We start from the raw sequence: 8,422 nt of genomic DNA, 5'->3' as shown, positions 1-8,422 counted from the left end.
GGCTGCTGAGCTCCATCTGAAGGCCGGCGCCCGGCTTTTATACTTCCGGGTCGCCGCCTGACCCTTTGAGGGGCGGGGCTTCTGCCCGGAAGTTCCACCCTGGGGGAAGATGGACAGGGCTCAACCCTCCCTGTGGAGGAGGGGAGCCACACCGCCTCGCTACAGGGAGACAGATGCTTCTCCTCCACAGCTGGAGCAGGATGCTGAGGAGAATTTCTGCTGCCCTGAGGACTCACCCAAGCTTCCAGAACTGCCAGCCACTCAGGTGCTGCTGGGACTACCATTGTTCATATATCCTGGTGAGATGGAGGACAACCCCAAGATCCAGATACACTCTGAATGGAGGTAGGAAGAAGCCCAGGGACAGACGACTGTAGTCTGTTGCACTGCTGCCTGAATCCAGGTCAGTGTGTTGCACTGGATTTGCCACTGTTAGTGCCCTACTTGGAATTAAAACTGTTTGGAGCAGAGACCATCTCATTATTATATGTTTGCACAGCACCTGGCCTATAGGGACTACCACAATATAAATAAATAATGCAGTCTTAGCATTCTCTAAGCCAGAATTCCAGGGTGCTTCTTTTGTAAGAATTTGCAAGCCTGGATTTAAAAAAAAGAAAGCACAGTACAATGAGTTTAGAGTTCCACTTCAAAGAAGGGCAGAAAAGCCCTAATTGTTAAAAAAAACAACCACTTTTCATCTTCTAGGTGCTATACAAGAATTAACTAATTCACACTCATAACACAATTCTGAGAAAGTATAGTAAATAAGTCTTCTCATTCCTATTTTTCAGGTAGGGAAACACAGAGTGTTTATGTGACTTACCCAATGCCACAAGATGGCAGAAGGAAGGGGTTAGAATTCAAGAGTTCCAGACTCCCAGTCTTGTGCACAATTCTTTTCATTTCTGCCTTGATGTAAAGGTTTATATATATAAACCATCAAACAGGAGCACCAGGAATTATATACCTCTTCCATCTATTTAGTATATGATATAGAGCAGTGGTTTTCAATCTTTTTTAATTTGCAGATCCATGAAAAAATTTCAAGGGGTGTGGACCCCTTTTAAAATCTTAGACATAGTCTGTGGACCCCCAGGGATCCGGGGACCACAGGTTGAAAACACTGGTATAGAGGAAGTGTACACCTGAACCTTGACTCTGATATTTGCTTGCTTCCTACACATGTTCCCCAATAGACTGAACTATTGCCAGGTTAGCATAACTTTGAAACACAAGACACTTGGATAAAACAGACAGTATTATGTGTCATATGCAGCATATATATATGAACTTTCTGAATACTTTACCGTATTTATATTGTTTCTGGTATATGCTTTAACTAGAAACTCTTTTAGTTAATTTTTATGGCACACAACTTTTTACAATTACTGTTATGCTCCTACTGAGAGAAGTAGCTTTTCAGAGAGGGAATAATGTGGTAGCCATAGGAATCAGCTAGATGGTGCTAAAGCAGTGACAGCTGAGGCCCCAGATAAGTGCTAGCATTTCATACTCAACCTCCTTCACTACTTCCAACCTCCCCTGCTGTTTAACTAGATTATCATACATGAAAACTTAGGACACTGGTAGGGAGGGAGTGGGTAGGTGGAGGAAAGTTCTGCCTGTGATGTATCTATGTACAAGAGCACAGGTCCAATGCAATTGTTTTGAACTTCACAGGCTGAGTTTTGAGGACAATGTTTTATTTTGCCCAAGCTAGTTCACTTACTCCTAGCTATTAGCCTAAATGCAATCTTATTTATGGAACTGAACTGTCTGAGAGTCCAGAGATTTTTTAACCTATTACTCCTGTAATAGACAATCAGCATATCCTTTGGCTTCACTTCTGATGTGTCTTTATGGTCTTTTAAAAATCAATTATTATTTACTAAATGACTCTTAATTGGCTTTGAAGCTGCCCTCCAGGTTTATTGGGTTAATAACCTTTAAAACACATTATATTTATACCCTATATTATATTTATACCCTAACAACTCCCATTACATGTTCATGGTCTTTTGAATGAGAAGGATTTTGGTGCTGATAGATTGTGAAGGATCTATTAGTGGTATCATACTTGGGAACTCTTAAAATCTGCAGATCATGCTTGGCCCCCTGTGCAGAAAATATGTATGAAACCTTCATTTGAAAATGAAAAGCGTGTATATGTATACAAAACTACTAAAGCTAGTTAAGTCCTCAGCAGACTTGGTATTGGTTGATAGCAGGATGTCTATGAGCCGCCAATGCGATATGGCCATTAAAAAAGCAAATGTGGTTTTAGGGTGCATCAGGCGAGGTATTTCCAGCAATGATAAGGAGGTGTTAGTACCGTTATATAAGGCGCTGGTGAGACCCCACCTGGAATATTGTGTGCAGTTCTGGTGTCCCATGTTTAAGAAGGATGAATTCAAACTGGAACAGGTTCAGAGACAGCACACTAGGAATGATCCGAGGATGGAAACCTGTCTTATGAAAGGAGACTCAAAGAGCTTGGGCTTGTTAGCCAGCCAAGAAGAAAGGCTCCGGGGGGATATGCTGCTCTATATAAAATATCAGGGGGATTAACGTAGGGAGGAGAGGAATTATTTAAGCTTAGTACTAATGGAGGCAGCAAGGAAAAATGGGTAAAACTGGATATTAGGAAGTTTAGACTTGAAATGAGATGAAGGTTGCAACCATTAGGGGAGTGAAGTTCGGAACAAGCCTTCCAAGGGATAGTAGTGGGAGGGCAAAAAGACTTATCTGCTTTAAGACAAGCTTGATAAGTATATGGGGGGACTGAATATGATGGGATAGTTTAAATTGAAACTGATAATTGGATATCTGCTCAATGGGTCTGGAGGGGATGTGGATGGGATGGGATCCGAGTTACTGCACGAAATTTTTCCTTGTGCTGGCTGTGTGCTAAGAACGTGAGCTTGGCCACATGCTCAGGGTTAGCTGATGCCATATTTGGCCGGAAGGAAATTTCCTGCCAGGCTGATTGGCAGGGGCCTGGAGATTTTTTGCTCCTCTGTCAGGCGTGGGGCATGGGTCAGTTGCTGGTGGATTCTCTGTAAGAAAAAAAAAAACTTGAGGTCTTAATAAACCACAATTTTGAGGACTTCAGTACCTCAGTCTCTTGGTTAGGGTTGTTATAAAAAGTGGGATGGGTATAGGGTTCTTGGCCGCCTTGTGTGGAGGAGTCAGACTCGATGATCATATTGGTCACTTCGGACTACAAGTCTATGGAGTTATGAGTTACAAAAGGATCTGCACAAAACTGGGTGAACCTTGCTCAACAAAATGGCTAGATGAATTCAATGTCGATAAATGAAAGAATACACATGGAAAACATAATAAACAACTATAAATTAAAAGTTGGGCTACATTAACTGTATCTCAAGAAAGAGATCTTGGAGTCATTGAGGTATTTCTTTGAAAACACTGCTCAATGTGCAGAGGCATCAAAAAAAAGCTAACAGAATGTTGGGAACTCATTAGGAAAGGGATAGAATAATAAGAAAATATCATGTGCTCTGTTGCAGGGGCAACAGTTGGTTTGTTTGCCCGGTGTGCGTATCCCCAATGACCACACCGGAGTGGAGAAGCAAGTCTCTTTATCTGAAATCAAATAAGGTCAGGGAGATACAAATCTCAAATCAAGCACACTCACTACCTTTGCCTGTCTTTATACCCTACTTGTTACAGAGATTTCCACAGGTGCTACAATTCAATCATCTACGATTCGTTAAACATATTTAATAACTGTATCCCACCCAAACTACTGACCCCTCTTGATTGATAATATCCTGTACCATAAACAAAAGAACAAAAGAAAATAATAAATGATCACATGTACTCATGCTAAGCTCAAGGAACATATTGATTAGCCCGAGGCAATCCCAGGGCAATAGTAGGCCGAGAATGTAAACTTTGACCCACACGCCATATGGCCAGTTACTTGAGCTTGCCCTTCCCAACACCTCCATATAAATCCATGGAAACCACATCTTGAATACTGAGTGTAGATCAGGTTGACCCCATCTCAAAAAAGATATATTGGAATTGAAAAAGGTAAAGAGAAGGGCAACAAAAATGGTTAGGGTAGGAACAGCTTCCATATAAGGAGAAGATTAATAAGATTGGGGACTTCTCGGCTTGGAAAAGAGACAACTGAGGGTGATATAAATAGAGATCTATAAACATGACTGGTTGGAGAAAGTAAATAGGAAACGTTCTTTACTCCTTCTCATTACACAAGAACTAGGGTCACCAAATGAAATTAATAGGCAGCAGGTTTAAAACAAAGAAAAGGAAATATTTTTCACACAACACATAGTCAACCTGTGAACACTTTGCCAGAGGAGTTGTGAAGGTCAAGACTATTATCAGGGTTCAAAAAAGAACTAGTAGATAAGTTCAGGAGGATAAATCATCAATGGCTATTAGCCAGGATGTGCAAGGATGCAAACCAAGCTCTGAAGGTCCTAGCCTCTGTTCACCAGAAGCTGGCAAAGGGGACAGGGAATGGATCACTTGATGATTACCTGTTCTGTTCATTCCCCCTGAAGCACCTGGCATGGCCACTGTCAGAAGACACGATACTGGACTGGATGGACCATTAGTCTGATCCAGTATGACTGGAGCTAGGCTTTCAAAAAGTGGGAGGGCTATGGTCCCATGCTCCCCTCCCCGGTTTCAGTGCCACTGGCCCAGGGCCCCAGCCACAGGGGAAGGAAGAGCCACAGCAGAGTGTGGCAGGAAGCTGGAGTGGGCCTTTGGGGTGGAGTGTGGGTGAGGCCATGCAGGCAGTTTGGGAAGACTCAGCATTCTTGTGCCTTTGATACCCACCTCCCATGGTCTTGTGCTCCAAGGAACTCTGTCTCTATTCTGCCTTAGAGCCACATTCTCTATTTCTTGTCACACTGTCTGCTGGCTTTCTGCCTCTCTCTCACCCAAACACATATATCTGCTACCAATCGATTCTGCAGATCTTGCATTTGTAATCAGCCTCCAGAGAAATCCCTCAGCCCTCATGGCTTAGCTTCTGCCAGGGTCTTGCCATTGCTGGCCAGTACCTTAAGCAGTGGCTCTAATTGTTTAGCTATTGCTATACAATGGGACATTTAATTGCTCTTTCAATTTAGTCTGAATGAAAGTTGCTTAGTACACCCATAGACTTCCCTCAGACCTGTGACTGATAGCCGCCATTAACACCTTCCAACTTAACAATAATAAGAAGAACCACTTTCTAATCTGCACACAGATTGCAAGTTATTTGGGGCAGTAACCCTCTTTTCATTACCTGTGTGTACAGTGCTTAGCACAATGGAGCCCTGATTCCTAACGGAGGCCTCTAGGCAGTACTAAAATACAAATAATAACTAATAATAACAGCATATATAAGTATACAGCTTACTGAAAAATGAAGGATAAAATCTTGTCCATAAGTGACATTGCAGAGCAGGAAGGGGCCTGGGGAGTGATGCTCACCGGCTTCATGTCTGGCACTAGATCCGTCCTGCTGAAGCAGGCCAGGATTACTCACTAGCCAAAAGACCACTCCCCCTAAACTGCAGACCAGACTCCCATTAGGACAGTGTATTTCCCATAGTTCTGTCTTCAGTGCTAGATAGGAATCTAGCCCACTACGGTGCTGTGTAGATGCCCCAATATATCATGGTAATGAGCCTGGTAATGAGCCTAGACAGATGAGAGAGAGGGTAGAAGGAAGATGTTTCCAGCACCCTTTTTTTTTATTTTCCCATCACCCTTCGTGCACCTACACAACATCAGATCACAATTTGGTGAGGGGAATCAAGGAAAACAGCCAACAAAAAAAGTGAGAGGGCCAGAGTTTAGATCTGTGCTTCATGCTAAGGACGGAGACAGCCACAGAATCTGACTATATAGGTAGCCTTAACAGACAGTTAGCATTCCAGGGACTTAGCATTAGAAGGGGCTGTGGAAGAGACTAATGCCAATAACAGAGTATTTAAAACGTAAATCAATTATAATTTTTTTAAAATTTTGTGAAAAATGATCCCTGAACTGAGAGCAAGTTTGGGCCAACTTTTGTCCCCCATATGAACATGAGCAAGAGACCTGAAGTACCCTCTCCCAAAACACCTCCAGTTACAGTTATGGTTCTTTTCCTCTCCCATGCCCCATTTTCTTTTTAATTCAAGAGAGATAAATCTGGGCAGCACATGCATTCCGTCCCATCATTTGCCATCTAGCTTCCTCCATCTGCATGAGTTCTCTTTTCCTGTTCCCCTTTCTTTTAAAGCAATACCTGACCTGTTCTTTGCATCAGGGGTTGTGTCAGTTCAGATTAAGAATTCAAATTGAAGGCCAGGCAATTTTTAATATATGCTACTAACATTTTTAATATATGCCACTAACATGGAAAAGAATATGGCCACTACAGGTCAGAGTTAGGGCATGTTGAGCCTGATTCCTTACTTCCTTTAACCCTGTGTATCCATTTACACTTGTGCAGAGAAAGTGTAAACTATCACCCTCCATGTGAGCGGGAGTATGCTGCAACCACTTTGTACAGGTAGTGGAGAGCTAGGCCATTGTTTTCAAGACCTATGCTCCTGATCTTGGCATGGTCAAAGGCTTGTGTGTCTGCCTTCTCCTTTACTGAGCTGGCTGTTATTTTATTTTGGCTTAGTCTACACTAAATTTTTGTATTAAATAAAGCCAATAACAAGCAATACACAAATACATAGAGTGAAATGTTCTCTAAGCTCAGGACATAAGCACAAGCTGCCTAAGGTTCTGTTTAATAATTCATTTTGCTTCAAGGTGCATAGTACCTTCCAATAGCAAAAACACCCCACCAGTATGTACTGTGAACTCTTGTGCCTGGATATTCCTTTAATGTTTTGGAATATAATATAAATAGGAGACAGAATTTTATCAGGATTCTTTCCACTTTTGTTTTATTTAACACATGTTTCTGTCCAATTTTATTTTCATCTATCCAAGCCTAAAATTTTTGCATAAGGAAGATAAACATTATTGTAGGAAGGGGGTTAGGAATGAAGGGGAGGTGAATTCAAAGGAGGACTGCCAAAATATGCAGGCTATTCAATACCCAGGATACACACTATCAGCTGGATATTTGTTCCTGCTGAGCCTAGGTAGCACAATGGTAACTACAAATCTGATGCCTAGTATATCTCTGTGCAAACTCCAGCTGAGATCAATCATTCTATGAGCAAAAATGAGATGTTCTCAATGATCATTCTGAAATTTGGTCACCTTAAACTGTACTTTTGTAATGTCACTGGCTACATGAATGCCCACAGCCTAGATGTTTTGTTTTTTACTTTAAAACTCACACAGTTGACTGTCTGCCAGAAAATAAACTAATAGAGACAGTCTTAAGGAGTAGTAGCAGTTGCACTTTTAGCATCCTCCGTTCTTCCTTAAAATATCATGCTTCCCTCATAGCAAAATCACAAATTCACAGTGCAAAGGATGTGATTCGTTACTGTCTTCTGTCTTGTTTAGTCATTTACACCTGTACCAAGTAACTTCAAACTGGCTATAAAAAACCAACCAACCAAGCACTGCTGTTCTGCCCTGATAGTGCTTTATATTCATTTGCGCTCATTTGGTCCAGGTGGAAATTTGAGCATGAGGGCAAGGCACAGTAAATAAGAAATGAAAGCAATAATAATAATTGGGTAGGGTCCCCCCCCAAGTCAATTTAGGCACGATGGTTATTGATTTCATTTCACAACACTAGTCCATATTGATGAAAGATAATACAGAAGTAACATGCCCATAACACAAAGGAAATAAGGGTGGGAAAGAAATAGCTTAGTTCCTTTTTGTGGAATTAGTATCATTTTATTCTCGCATCCTAATGATAATGCAATAATCCTTCTTATTCATTAACAGAAAGTAAAGATGAAACACATTTTGGGGGGGAGAGGGGGGAGAAAATTATTTTAGAAGTGTAATACTGGGGCTGGTTGAAAAATTTCCATCAAGACTGTTTTTCAATGAAAAATTAAGTTTTCAATTAAACAATTTTTCCTCAAAAAATGGCTGTCTATGGAAAATTTTGACTTTTTTGTTGAAAAAATGAACATCAGCAAACTGAAAACTTTGGGCTGAAAACTGAAAAAAATATTCAGAAATGCCACTGCAATGCCATGTGGGATTTGTAATTTGGGCGTCTCATGCTTCCCCTCTGGGCTGCACTACGTCACCCAAGATTCACCACAGCCATGGAACTCTTGTGATGCTACACAGCATCTCAGCAAGAGGGAAATATGGTGCACTATGGTACATGTAGTCTGGCCAGGGACTCCAGCTCATAGGGGAAAATGTGGACATAAGACACCCCAGCAGCATTTCCAAATAGAATTTTTTAGTTTTTAGCCAAAAGCTTTCAATTATTCACCAATTTTTT

The sequence above is a fragment of the Chelonoidis abingdonii genome, chromosome 3 (genome assembly GCF_003597395.2).
Source record: "Chelonoidis abingdonii isolate Lonesome George chromosome 3, CheloAbing_2.0, whole genome shotgun sequence".
Taxonomy (NCBI): domain Eukaryota; kingdom Metazoa; phylum Chordata; order Testudines; family Testudinidae; genus Chelonoidis; species Chelonoidis abingdonii.
The sequence above is the reverse complement of the archived record's forward strand: the minus strand, read 5'-3'. Positions refer to the sequence as shown.